Genomic DNA, 15,166 nt, shown 5'->3' on the forward strand with positions numbered 1-15,166 from the left:
GGTTCGCCACAATTCTAGGGTGGGCTACCTGGTCTGTACAGCTAAAAGTTGTTTCTGGCATTTTTAAAAAGTGGCAGACCAAAGGGTTTTGGGTAGAAAAGGGGACACCCTTCCCCAGATGTAGTCAACACAGAGGCAGAGTAGCCGCTAGGGCTAGTAGCCCATTGGCCACTTGCACCCACACACCTAACGACCCTAATTCTAGGATTTAATGGGCAACCTGGGCAACAGAGCATCAGCTCTGGTCTGATTTCCAACAAGAGACACAGAATAGACCGGATTATGTGACAACAGGGGCAGCACAAACCAAAGGCGGGATACTCTGCACCTGTGGCAGCCCTCCTGGAACTGTACGACTGCAAATTGTCCCAGACAAAAGACGAGTTCCCCCAGACATAGGGACCCCTTTGAGAGCCAAAGGTGACTCCAGACTCCTTTGGACTAGTAGCACTAGTCCCCTGCACACCGCAGATAAAAATATTGTACCGGAACCAAAGAATCGCTACCCATCGTGCCTTCCGAGGGATCGCCCAAAAGTAGATGGTCCAGTGTATTGTTGGAAACAAGGGGCCATACGTATCAAAACAGAGTGTTGTGATTCTCAAATTGCGATTTTTAGCAAATTGCAATTAGAGAATCGCAAAATGCAATGTATGTAGGATTTGCTAAAAATTTTGCAAAACCTACATATTCCTTATTTGCGAATCGCAAATTGAGATTTGCAATTAAGGAATACCTTCCCATTCATTCCTATAGGCTAGGAGGCCCATAGGAATGAATGGGAAAACATTCTCAATTTGCGATTACCAATTGGAGAATTGCAAATTGAGAATGCAATTTCAAGGTTGCAAGGGTGCCAAAAGGACACCCTGTTGCATCCCTGAAAAATGCATGTGTGCACATGTGGCACACACACATGCCCTAAGGGCACTTAGAAAAATGCAAAAAAGAGCTTTTTTCTAAGAAATTCCAAATTACTACCAACTTCAGGTTGGTGGTAATTTGCGATTCCTTAAGCCAAAATTGCACAACTTGGGTGCTTCCTACATTGCATTTGAAGAATTGCAATTTGGGATTCCTTAAATGCATTTGCAAAATAGGGAATCGCTAATTTTGCGATTCCTTATTTTGCGAGTGGGTTTTTGTGTGCTACATTGCACACTGCCTAAATTGCGATCGCAAGCACTGAAATTCTGCGAATTTCAGCGTTTGCGATCGCAATTTGGCTTCATACATATGGCCGTATGTCACTTATTTTTTCATAAAATCCTTTACAGAGAGCACCTTAGCCTATATCTAAATATAGCCTTTAGAATCGGTCAATTTCAGTGTACTTTTACTTATTAAAATCATTTGTACCCATACTTAATGAAAAACAGAATTTATGTGTCGCAAACTTCATTGTCAGCTGAGGATAAATTAGGCTTTTTCCATGCAGGTAGGTTGAGGAGAGATGCTAACATTCAGCATTTGAGCTGGATGAATTTTGGAAGTTCCTAACCATATCCTTCAGGGATGCCCATCACTCTCTGTTACACTACTGCAAGCAACACACTCGAGACAATATTCCAAAAGGTAGACTACTTGTGCGCTAAGTGATGGTCCTGCTATGGTTGCATGATGGAGAAGCAACCAACTGCATAAAGGGTATGAATGCTCCTATATTAATGCACAAATAGCCATATTCAGAAATATAATTTACCTTAATAGGAAAGGTTATAAGGCCAGGAGACACTGAATTAAAATACGTCTGAGAGCTAATGTGCAGGGCCAGACTGGCCGTAGCAGGCACCAGGCTTTTCCCCAGTGGGCTGCCACGGTGGGGGCTGGTTTTGGGCCCTTGGGGGGACGTTTTTGTTACAGGGATGTTTTTGCAGCATAGCTGCAATATCGGCCCTGTAACAAAATCGGCTGAAACCGGCCCTCGCAAACAGCTCGGCCGTCCCCCCCAACCTCCCCCACCCCAGGGGGCGGCCAAGCACTTTGCCAGTGCCGGTTTTGGTTCCCGGCCCTGCTAATGTGCCTGATGCAGAGTTCTTTGTTCAAGTCTTACACTCTCTCCCCGTGTTCTGGATGTATTCAGGATTCTTCCTGAAACTTAATTGTTTCCAGGAATCTTGTTAGAAACTCCTCTTCGAGTCTTTGGCATGGTAACAGCAGGGAATAGGATGTCATAAAGGGCACTGCTAGTTTGAGGAGTGAAGGAGGTAATTCTGTATATAACTTACAACTTAAAATCTTTGACCGATAAATCAGTGGGTTAATGTGGTAGCACAGCAAACTTATAACTGTATAACTGCATTTTTGGTAGATAATGGACCTCAGGTATGGGGAGAAGAAGTCGTTTGCCTAGGATCACACAATTTGTTGGTGAGTGCAATTTAAGAACATATACCTATGACAGCAACGTCTGGGCCAGTGTCTTCAGTTCTAGTTTAAATGGAATCCTGCCTTTTCTGTTGTAATGAAATTTAGGATAATAGGCATATTCTTTTAGACTGTATTGACCAATAAGTGGAGAGGTAGAATGATAAAAGAGGACTATGCTCAGAAAAGAATGAAATTACATTCAAGTGACATGTTACCACTAAAGTTGCCTCATGCTTGAAATCAGAAAATAATCTTAGTATTTTTAAATGAAATATGCTATAGTTTAATCTTACTTACCTCTATTCCTGAAAACAAAATAAAACACCTATAGAACATACAATTGATCTTGTGTTTGACAGTCTACTAAACGTACATGCCAGCGAAAATGAATGAGGCCCAATAGCACACGTAATGGGCTAACAAATCCACATTTGGCTATTTATCACCATTGTTGATGCGAGAACCATTTTTTGGCCTTCATATCTTTCTTAACGAGGGACATGCTATCCATCAGTCTCCTACTTTGCAAATCAATCTCATCATGTTCACTTTGTTTATATGTAGAGCTTCATACCACTGTAAATATTACAGAAATAAGGATTTTCTGAAGGGGAAGGGGAGCAGAACACGATGAGGGGCCCCTTCAGCATATCTTGCAGGGTGGCCCCCTTCAGGTTTTGTCATGCCACTGGATATTCATCAAGCTGAAGGGTGTCTCGTCAGCTCCAGTGCCTCTAAGCCCAAAGCCTAAGGCAGACAATGGACATGTTATGGGTCAAACTCTGTAAATGAGCTTTATTTCTGGGCCTTTCGCAGGGAGTTGGTGCAATAGTTGCTCATTCCTCAGGTCAGAGAGACCTGGGTTCTGGTCTGGTTCAGCTACTGTTAATGGAACCTCACAAAACAAACAGGTATGCAGCTATTCGCCCAGCAGAACAAAGCGCATGGTGTCTCGGCTCGGTGGAGCAGGGCAGCCCCAGCCGCCTTCTAATTCAAACTAGACAGGAAAATACATATGGATATGATGGATGGGTTCGAAGTGCACAAACGGTGCTTTATTTTTGTTTTTTAAATTGTAAAAAGTCTTAATTAAATCTGGGAGGTACATCAAGAAGTAAAGTGGACAGAAAAATGTACTACTTTTAGGTAAATGCAGAAAAGTAAAATGTCTTTAGCAGGAGAATAAAGATCTCGGGGAGTTGTTTTTTTTTAATCGTCAGCCAGTCTCTGGATTACTAACATGCAGGGGCGTAGCTTGGTCAGTAAGACGGGGGGTGTGAGCTTCAGAATTTCTGACAAACCCACTGACATATCATGTTAATTATTATATCAGATGCAGCGCCCGAGCGGTCTTAAGGGCCAATGGAAAGGAGTGCGGATTGTGAGGGGTACTTAAAACATGGTACTTTGTAAAATATTCATGTTTTCAGACCGTCAAAACAGAAGAGTGTGTTTATGTCGTCTGAGTGAGTATTTAAAAAAATCCCAGGTGAAATCGGGCAGACACCTTACCATACCCGACTGAAAGCTCCTGTACCCAACTATTGACTAAATATTACATTTATTAGGGGCAGTGCTTAATTTGTAAAATATTAAGTGCAGGGGCTCAAAGTTTTGCTCAGAAGCCGCCACCAGCACTGCAGGCGTTGTGGTGCCAAAGACCAAGACTGGGTAGGCTTGAGCGCCCTTCATGCACATTTAACCCATCACCAGACACTCCGTGTCCCTCTCTCTCACTCCTGCACGTTCTTTGTCGTCTCTGCTTCCACCCTTTGTCACTGCTTCATCTTTTTCTTTGTCACCCCTTTTGTGTATTTCTCTCTCTTGTCTTGGGTCAAAGTGTGATAAGAACAATAAGTGCTAGTGCCCAAAAAGAAGTGCTGGCGGCCCCATCGGCAGCCACCGGCTCAAAGTAAGCACTGATATTACTTTACGGTTCACATCCAGAGGCATGCCTTGGATTCCAGTGGCCCTGGTCAAACAAGGAAAAAGGGTCCTTGCAGAGCCAATAGGTGATGGCGGGTGACAGGTGGTCCCAAGTGGGCTGGTATTGTAAATAAGGGGTGTTTCCTCTGCCCCTGACTGACCATCCTTGTAAATCATAATATGAGCAGAGTGACAGGACGGTTCTATTCAGTCGCTGAAGGGGCATCTTCCCATTTTGTTCAATATGCTTTTTTTGTTTTTCATTTTCAGCCTTTAAGCAGCTTGACACTGCTAATCTACTGCACACAACACTGTCAGTTACAAAGACAGTGTAAAACAGCCAAGCAGCAACTATACACTCAACTTGAAGGAGACCCCTCAGGATTACAGGTTGCACTCTGGCCCCCCACCCACGCACTATGTGGACTGCAGGTGTGTACTTTCAATCCCTGCTATCGAATATCAGCGAGGGTTACAACCGTTCTGTAAGCTGCCAGACTGCCAATCCTGTACACTCGTCTTCACCTTTTGTTTCTCCAGTAGGAGGCACAGTTTTGCACTCCATCAGATTACATATCATAGACCTTCATTTTGAGTAACATGTTCTTCCTTTCTGACCTTAGGACTTCTCTGATCTCCCAATCACACAAGAAGAAACAGTGTAATTGTACACCACCAACGGCCAGGCAGTCACTCAGCTAATTATTTTGACCTTGAACAGTTAACAGGCAATCCGACCGCAAGTTAAGAAATCTAGTGTCCCGGCCCTGAGAAAGCACCGGCACAAATTAAGCACTGATTAGGGGGGGGGGTGTAACATCCCCCTGAATCTACAACCCTGCAACATGTTGATATGGCTGTATCGTTCCAGGAGTGGGGCCCCCATTCTCGGCAGTTGTCTATGCTTGAACCAGAAGCAGCCTTTCTTAAGTTTGCTCTACGAATAGGATTTGTTGGGCTTTGAGGCGCCTTAGTTAATTCAGTTTTGAACGTGGTGAAAAGCATGTTAATACCTACTTTAGCGTTTGGAAATGAGGCTCTCCAGGGACACCGTCAGAGGGCTGGATCTCGAACAATATAGTTTGTTTGCTTGGAACTCTAGCTGGACTCCCTAATTCTTCGACCTGGAACGTTCAGTTCTAAATGTCCAAACCCTAACCAATATCAATATGTAGAGCAATAGATAATTGAAACATCTAGGTTTAGTGTAGACATGAAGCATACAACAAGCATTTGCAATGCAATAGGTCTCGCATTAGAAAAGTTTGAGCTATTGGTATTGTAAACGACACATTTTGTATTTATGTTTTGTTTTTGAAAATGGCGAAATTAATAGCTTTGTCATTTACAATGCCAATAGATATAACTTTCGCAAATGTGACACCTAAAGCATTTGTAATGCAATATGTGTTGTATTTACGTGACTTACATGTATTGATATTACAAATAACAATGGCTTTTAAATTTTTTTCAATAATTAATACTTAAATAAAAGTTATTGTAATTTATAATGGCAATAGCTTAAAGTTTTGTAAATAACTTTTGTGAAGATTATGTTCAGTGTATTTTATTGTGACGAAAATCCAAGATCGAAGTGAACTATTAACATCTTTTTGTTACATTTGTAATAAAGCTTGAAACATTGAGAGAACATATTTGAACCAGGTGTTGTTGAATGGTTGCACAGATTGATGCTGTGGTGGCGCTGAGTGATGTGATGGCGAACGAGTGATGCTGTGTCGTTCAGAATTCTTTTTGTTTTTTCTTTTATTTAATGCGATTTTACATAGCGCGAACTTTACCCGAAGGTGTTAGAGCGCTTTACATAAGAACCAGTTGCAAAACATAAGGACTAAGGATTACATGCGTTACATAAAAGATACAAACAGAAAAAATTGCAAATGTACAAGATGTAAAGTCACACAAAGAAGAGACTGATGATTAGAGTTATCTCTATATACATAGGGAAGGGCTACGGATGGATATACTCTAAGAATGCTGTGTTTTGTTATGCTATGCTATGTTTTGTTATGCTATGCTATGTTTTGTTGTTTTATTATGCTATGCTTTGTTTTGCTATGCTATGTTTTGTTATGCTATGCTATGTTTTGTTATGCTATGCTATGCTATGCTATGTTTTGCTATGCTATTATATGTTTTGTTTTGCTATGTTTTGTTGTGTTTTGTTAAGCTATGCTATGTTTTGTTGTGTTTTGCTATGTTTTGTTATGCTATGTGTTGTTGTGTTTTGTTATGCTATGTTTTGTTATGTTATGCTATGTCTTGTTAGGCTATGCTATGTTTTGTTTTGCTATGCTGTGCTGCCGAGGCATCAGACTTCAAAGGAATGCCACTTGCACGTATTTATTTTTGATGTGCACGCGCCTGCCTCACACGCCTGCCTCACATGAACTGTACGCGATCCTCAGGCTAGGTAGACTTTTCGGACTGCTTACTATAATCTCGCCAATTCAATCCCTAACGGGATAGAATAGTTGAGACCTAAAAAACTGATAGATGTAATGCTTGAATTAATATCAGTCACTAGTAATTTACTCAGCGTCACATCACAGTCCATTGTTATTTTGCTCACCTTGCCACTTCAGTTTGGACCCAGCCATATGCAAATCAGTCTTGACCCTGCTCCAATGGGAACAGTCCAGCCTAAACAGACAGGCCAGGTCCTCCCCGACCCAAAACACAGTAAGCTTAAGACTGGTTTCACCGTGATTGGGACACTTCCGTTGGAGGTAGCTTGGTATGTGTGGCATAGTGTGCACAGGATCTATGTCTGGGCATATCCGTCCCACTTAGGGAATCACACTGAAGCATGCAAAAAAAGAGATGAATGGAATGCTTCAGTTAATCTCAGCCACTGGTAACTCAGGGCCACATCACAGTCCATTATTATTTGGATGCCATGCCAAGTCATTTTGCACCCAGCCATATGTAAATCAGTCTTGACCTTCCTCCAATAGGAACAGTCTAGCACAAACTGGCAGACCAGGTCCTCCCTGAACCAGAACCCACGTAACACAACCTGTTTTGCCCTGATTGGGGCACTTCAGTCGGGTGTAGCTTGATTCCATTGGCACAGTGTGCCCAGGACCCATTTCTCGGCATAGCTGCGCCGTTTAGGGCACAACACTGAAGTATAGAAAAAAGTGATGAATAACATTTTTGGATGAATCTCAGCCACATGTAATTACTAGGGCCACGTCACTGTCCATCAGTATTTTGCACACCATGCAGCCTCAGTTTTGACCCATAAGTACGCAAATTAGTCTTCCCTGGGCTCTAAGCCCAAACTGCTGCCAGGTACTCTCTGAACCAGTACACAAACTGTCCAAGGGCTTGTGAGTTAGGTGGTGCTTAGTGTCGGTGGCACATTGAACACGAGACCCAAAGCTGGGCATACCTGTTACACTTAGGGCGTTGGAATGGACTATACAAAAAGTGATGGATGGAATTTATTTATTTATTTATTTTTTGCATTTGTAATGCGCACAGATACCCACAAAGGGTTTCCCGGCGCCAAGGCTAAGAGAACAAAACACAGAAAGCAGCTGCTGACAACAGATCGACAATTATTTATTTAAACAGTTATTTATTAAACAGCCAGGTTTTAACTTGTTTCTTAAACCTGACAAAGTTCTCCTCTTTGCGCAAGGCTAAAGGAAGGGAGTTCCAAAGAACTGGTCCCAGGTGAGAAAAAGATTTACCTCCCATTCGGGCCCGTTTGAATCTGGGAACCATGAAGGTTGCTCCATTTGAAGAGCGGAGATTCCGTACAGGTACGTGGGGCCTAACCAATTTCTGCAGATACCGTGGTGCGGTTCCCGCTCTGATCTTGAACATGTAGGTCAAGGCCTTAAACCGGACCCGGTTCTCAACTTTCAACCAGTGTAGGTCTCTAAGGTGAATCGAGATCCTTGCTGTCCTAGGAATCTTACACAACAGCCTGGCTGCGGAGTTCTGGACCAGTTGTAGCCGCCTGGTTACAGCTAAATTGGAGCCCAGATATAGAATGTTACCGTAGTCAAGCCTAGATGTTATTAGCGCATTGACTACGGTCTTCTGGGTATCCACAGGCAGCATCCAGATAATCTTCCGCAGCCATTTAATGATCGTGAAACAAGTGCCAGCCACTTTGTTAGCCTGTTGTTTCATCGATAAAGAATCATCGATGCACACCCCTAAGTTTCTAACCTGGGTAGCTGGACTGGGGAAAGCGCCCAAGGATGGCGGCCAATGCCTATCCTGCCACAGATCACGATTTTTTCCCAGGAGAAGAATCTCCGTCTTCTCCCCGTTGAGCTTCAGCTGGTTTGTTGACATCCAGCTGAAGACCTCCTGAAGACCAAGTTTCAGGGCTGAAGGGGATGAAGACTCTGAGTTGGTAAGGGAAAAAATAATCTGTGAGTCGTCCGCGTAGGTCATAAGTTCAAGACCTACCCGCTCTGCTAAATCAGCGAGGGGGCGGAGATAGAGGTTGAAAAATAATGGACTTAAAATTGAGCCCTGGGGCACACCATGGGGTGACGGAAAAATATCCGACTGGGCGTGTGAGGACGAGATCTGAAACGTCCGGTTGCTCAGATAAGATCTAATCCAGTCCAGTGCGGTCCCTCCGACACCATCCCCACTCAGCCTGGCAAGCAGTCTGTTGTGCGAGATGGTGTCAAAAGCCGCGCTCAAATCGAGCAGGACGAGAGCCACCGTTTGTCCGTCATCCAAAAGTCCCCTGATCTTCTCCGTGACTCCCAGGAGGGCAGACTCGGTGGAATGGCCTGCCCTGAAACCCGACTGGGAATAATGGAGCAAGTTGTTGTTCTCCGTGTACGATGAAAGCACGCCATGGATATGCTTTTCCAAAATTTTTGAAAAAGCAGGCAGCAGAGATATTGGGCGATAGTTTGCCAGAACCTCTGGATCAGCAGATGGCTTCTTCAACAGAGGGCTGACCATAGCGTGCTTCCACGGTGCCGGGACAGTTGCCAGACGGATGGAGGCATTAAGTGTCTCGGCAATAGTTCCTAAAGCACCGTCATCCAGTTGGCCCAGAATGTTAATAGGGAGGGGATCACGCGGAGAGCCTGATTTGATGGAGGTCGCCAAGAGTTTTAAGGTGCCCACGGAAATATAAGGCCAGGAATCCAGCTGATTTCCTAATGGGCTTTCTGGGAGAGCTTCCCTATCCTCCCTCACCGGGGGATTGATGTTTGCAAGAATAGTGTCGATCTTTCCCACAAAGTACGTAGCAAGATCTTGGCATTTTTGAGGGGTCAGGGGGCGCGCGACCGCCGTAGAGTTGGCTCCGGCTAAGTCTTTCACTGTATTGAAAAGGGTCCGTGCTTTATTTGCAGCCATATTAATGGTTTCCGTTACAAAAAATGCCTTAGCTCTGGAACAGGCCGTATGATAGAGGTTTCTGGCCCTACGGTACAGTTCCTTAGATTGAGGATCATAGTGCTTGCGCCACTTCCTCTCAAGTCCCTTACACTTAGTTTTTTCCAACTTCAGTTCTTCCGTATACCAGGGAGCCGGGGGCCGATGGACATTCCCTCTACACCTGGTAACGGGTAGGCAAATATCCACTGCACTCTCTAGCCAAGTGTGGGCTTCCAGCGCATTTATCTCCATATCATCACCTAAAACTGGGGGGGATAGCTGTAGAGCATTCTGCAGTTCGGTCAAATCTATCTTTTTCCAGTTTCTCATGGAATGCTTGAGTTATTCTTAGCCTGTATATATATATACTGTTAGCAGCAAATCAGATATCTGCAAAGGTACTGTCGGATCTTCGGTGGATCCGTGTCCCTATATGTGTACAAATATGGATTTATTTTAATAACTTTAAAACTACTGAACGGATTTATACCAAATAACAAAAAAGCACTCTTTCTGGACCAAGAGCTAGCTTTCTGCCAAATTTGGTGTAATTCCGTCCAGCAGTTCGGTCCGTAGTTGTGTTCAAAATCTCTGTGGGAATTAACATGGGAAATGCACTTTTTTTGCCCCCCCCGCCCCCCCGCCATTTCCCGGCCCCAGCTTGACGGATCACCCGAAACTTTCCATGCACACCTAAAATCAGCGGCGCACTTCTTTGGAAAATTTTGTGATGGTTTATCAACCGGTGCCAAAGGTATAGGCCAGTCAAAACATGCTTTTCCTATGGAAACATGGTCCTAACTATAACTACCTACTGGTGATCGCCAGTAGGATATATATATATATATATATATATATATATATATATATATATATATATTCACTGAAAAAACCATAGGTTTCACACTCATTATAGTTAGGAATTAGCATTTAAAAAACCTTTGAAATTCACTGAAAAAACCATAGGTTTCACACCAGTTATAGTTAGCTGAACATTTTACTCATACAAAACCATTGAAATTCCCACGTTATAGTTAGTTGGACTCACTATAACTCGCGCGCCCGCAATCCACTGCTGATGATGTCACATATTACATCATTCATGACATGGTCAGTGACATCACTGATGACATCACTGATGGCATCTCAAATGACATCACTGATGACATCACTGATGACATCATCCAGTGAATGTGTGTTTCTGAAAAGTAAAAATATGTTTTATATATTGAAGAATGAGTGGATGTATGAGTGTCTGGATGAAGGATTTAGTAGGTGCGTGACTGACTGTATTAGTGAGTGATTAAATGTGTCTTACTGAATGCATTGGTTAGTGACTAAACTGTCTGAATGTGTGCATCAGTATGTCTGTTGTTATGTAAGCTGCTGCATGTGTTGATCAGTAGCTATATGAGTGGCTATATGGGTTATTGATTGGTTGCCCAAGTATTTGTATGTGAGGGTGAGTGTGTGTGTGGGTGGCTGGGAGGTGTGTGACTCTGTGCATATATGTGTGAGCAGTTGATTCACTTGGTATATGGGTTCAAGAGTGCACGTGGAAAGAGCTGTATGGGTGGTTGACTGTGTGCATGGGTGTGTTGGTGAGTGAATTGCTATCTCAGTGCTCCATGTCCAAGTAAGTACATATGTAAAACACAGTGCATGTGAGAGTTGGCATATATAAATGACTATACATGAGAGCCTGTGATTGCATAAGTGACTGTATGGATCAATGTGTACTTGTATCAGTGATTGTAAAAGAGAGTAAGTATGTGTTAGTATATGTTTGAATAAGTACGGTTGAGTGTGTATAACTGTTTAGTTGAGGAAATGGGAGTGTGATTGATTCTTTGCATAACTGACTAGGTGTGTGAGTAACTCTATGGATGAGTGTCAGCGTGTGAGTGTCTGTATAGGTGTATGAGTGGATATGATAGTGTTCTATTGATGAGTGACTGTATGTATGACTGATTGTATGGGTGAATGAGTGGATGTGTGTGTAGACCTAGAAATCAGTGAGTACGTATGTAGTTACTGGTATTGGTGTGTCAATAATTTCAGGAATGGTAGTTTGTATTTAACACTGGGTGTATCAAATGTTAGATTAGAGTGTGAGGAGGTGCATCGTATTATCACATGGATGATGTCATCAGTGATGTCATCAGCGATGTCATTTGAGATGTCATCAGTGATGTCATCAGTGATGTCACTGACCATGTCATGAATGATGTAATATGTGACATCATCAGCAGTGGATTGCGGGCGCGCAAGTTATAGTGAGTCCAACTAACTATAACGTGGGAATTTCAATGGTTTTGTATGAGTAAAATGTTCAGCTAACTATAACTGGTGTGAAACCTATGGTTTTTTCAGTGAATTTCAAAGGTTTTTTAAATGCTAATTCCTAACTATAACGAGTGTGAAACCTATGTTTTTTTCAGTGAATTTCAAAGGTTTTTTAAATGCTAATTCCTAACTATAACGATTGTGAAACCTATGTTTTTTTAGTGAATTTCAAAGGTTTTTTAAATGCTAATTCCTAACTATAACGTTTGTGAAACCTATGGTTTTTTCAGTGAATTTCAGTTTTTTTAAAAGCTAATTCTTTTGTATATCGACTTTGTAACCTACGATTTTTTTTTTTATTAGCTGTTTTTTATAACTATTAATTATATATATATATAAATTTTTTTATTATTTGTTCAATGTATATATATCTTTTTTTAATCATTTTTTCCTGGTGCACTCAGGGTGTGCGCACCGGTAAGCTTACCCGTATCATTTTGTCTTTGAGCGCTCAGGGTGCGCGCACCGGTAAGCTGTCCCGAGAGCGCAGCAAGAGCGCTAATTCTGCGTTCGTAAAAAAAAAATATGTATGAAAACTAAATAATAATGCAAGACATTCAGTACCATACTTATAAAAGCAGTATTTTTGATTTTCCGAATGAAAATGATTTTGCATTTCCGTAAAGCTTCCAAAACGTCACTCAGGCGCGCCGCGTAAGTGTCCCCGGAAGCGCCAACGTTCGCGCCGCGTAAGCGCCCCCGGAAGCGCTCCGGTTCGCGCAGCGTAAGTGTGTCAAGTCATGTGACCTTAAAATAACACTTTTCATTGGTTGCTAACAGTTTATTTTACAAAGAATGAAATCCCCACCCATTTCCTTCACTTCTTCTTTCACTTTTGTGACTGCAAGACCTGTCTTTTTCCTGCTTAATCTTTTTTGAATTATCATGGCTGCTAGACCCAGCAGTAGCAGTGAGGACTCAGATGGGTTCATAGAGGAAGAGGCTCCTCAGCCTAAAGTAAAGGAGCATTTCATATGGAATTTTTTTTCAATACCTGCAGACAAAAAAAAAGTAAATGCTCCAAAGGTGGAGTGCCGAATTTGTCACACTGTCCTGTCACGGGGTGACCCTACCAGAAAATATTCATTTGGAAATTCGACCATGATTCGGCACGTCCAGAGGAGGCACCCTCAGAATTATGCCCAGGATAGTGTCAGGGCTCTGGCACGAGAGGCTCCAGGGGATGGTGCTTCTACTTCAACTAGAGGAGCAACTGCATCGGTGAGGGGGCGACCAGAACAGCTGATCCCAAATATTCAGTCTGTTTTTAATGAGGCCACAATCAAATGCAAACATTGTGATGCACTACTTTGTTACGGGGAACAAAGTATTATGAACATTGTTCGAGCATTAGAGAACCACCGCTGCTGTCCCCAGCCCTAAATTTGATCATTTTTTTTGCTCCTGTTGAGCAGTTTCCCATTCCCTGTTTTTGTTTTTGTTGAGAAAAAAACGAAAAAAGAAGAAAGAAAAAAAGTTATTTTTAGAACTACCTCCAATTCTCAAAAAGGAGCTGTATTCTTAAAAAAATGAAAAAGAGTAACTGAAGTGGAGTGCAGTGAGAGAGGAGAGGAAAATGAGTGAGAAAGCAAAGAAAGGGACGAGAGGGGAAGGGAAGTGAAGTAGGGGGACTGAAAGAAGGTGAGTGTGGGGAAGGAGAGTGAGGAGAAGGAGAGTGAACATGGGGAATGAGGATAAGTGAAGAAAATGTAGTAAAGGAACGGGGGTGTGGAAGGGTAAGAAAAGAGCAGTGATGTTTAGGAAAGAGTGGAGATACAGACTGGATAAAGACAAGTGAGTGTGAGACAAGGTGAGTAAGGGAGTGAAGAGACAGAGAAAGTGAGAGTAGAAGACTGAGGGCCTCATTTATGAGGCCATACGTCACTTTTACGCCGCCAGTGCGTCACTTTTTGTGACGCACCAGTGGTGTAAAAATTGCACCTTGTTGAGTCATATTTACAAAGTGACGCATCTAGGTAGATGCGTCACTTTGTAAACCCCTGCGCCACATTATACCTGCGCCAGGTATAATGTATGCAAAGGGGGCGTATTGACGCAAGGAAGGGTCGTAGAAGTGACGCAGTGAAATCTATGAGATTTCACTGCGTCACTTTTAGGACGCCGTTGCGTCAAAATCTTGCGCCTGCCTCACAGCAGGCGTAAGACTGACGCAGGCCCTTTCACATGGGGCTTGCCCCATGTGAAAGGATGCATTGCTGGAGTTGCGTCACTTTTGTGACACACTCCAGCAATGCGTCACTTTTGCGCTTACAGATACGTCAGAAATACTGACGTATCTGTAACTCCTTGCGACATGATGCGTCATACATTAAATATGATGCATCAGGAATGTCGCGAGGAGAGCACACTGAGAAGTGATGCATCGCTGCTTTCACGCAGCGATGCGTCATTTCTCATAAATGAGGCCCTGTGTGAGAGAGGAAAGAAACATAAGTGAGGGAATGTGGCTGTGTTATAGGGAGTGAGTGTGATAGAAGAGGAGTGACAGTCTAAGGGGTCAGAGAGAATGAGGCTAACAGAGAGAGAATGAGGTAAGAGGAGTGTAGAAGTAAGAGGACAGAGGGAGTAAGAGAAGGAATTAGTGAAGTGGAGTAAGGACAGTAAGGGAAGGGAAAACAGTGAAAGAGCAAAGGATGGGAAGAGAGAGGAAGAAAAGAATAATGGTATAGATTTTTTCTCATTTCAGACCCATATTCTTGTACCTAACCGATTAAAATTGTTCCCACACAAATTCAAAACCAAACTGCACATTTTAATTGGTTGTACATTTCAAGACTTTGAAACTCACATAACATTCACCCATCCCCCCAGTGCTCATTCACCAAGTAACCATGGTAACTCCCTCTTAAACCAGCACACAGTTCACAAGTTCATCATACTATGTTGCAAAAAAATCCATCAAGGCTGTTTGACCTCTCAATCTACTAGCTAATGAAATGCAATGTTTCTTTAAATGACTTTTTCTCAACCATTGAAATGACTTCTTAAAAAAAAAAAAAGCATGCAGCCTAATTTTCAGTGGAGATTTTTAAGAAAGCACCAATCATTTCTGTTTTTTCAACTGCACTGATTCTCAACCACTGTTTTTTCATAATCAAACTGCGATTTCATT

The sequence above is a fragment of the Lissotriton helveticus genome, chromosome 11 (genome assembly GCF_964261635.1).
Source record: "Lissotriton helveticus chromosome 11, aLisHel1.1, whole genome shotgun sequence".
Lineage (NCBI taxonomy): Eukaryota > Metazoa > Chordata > Amphibia > Caudata > Salamandridae > Lissotriton > Lissotriton helveticus.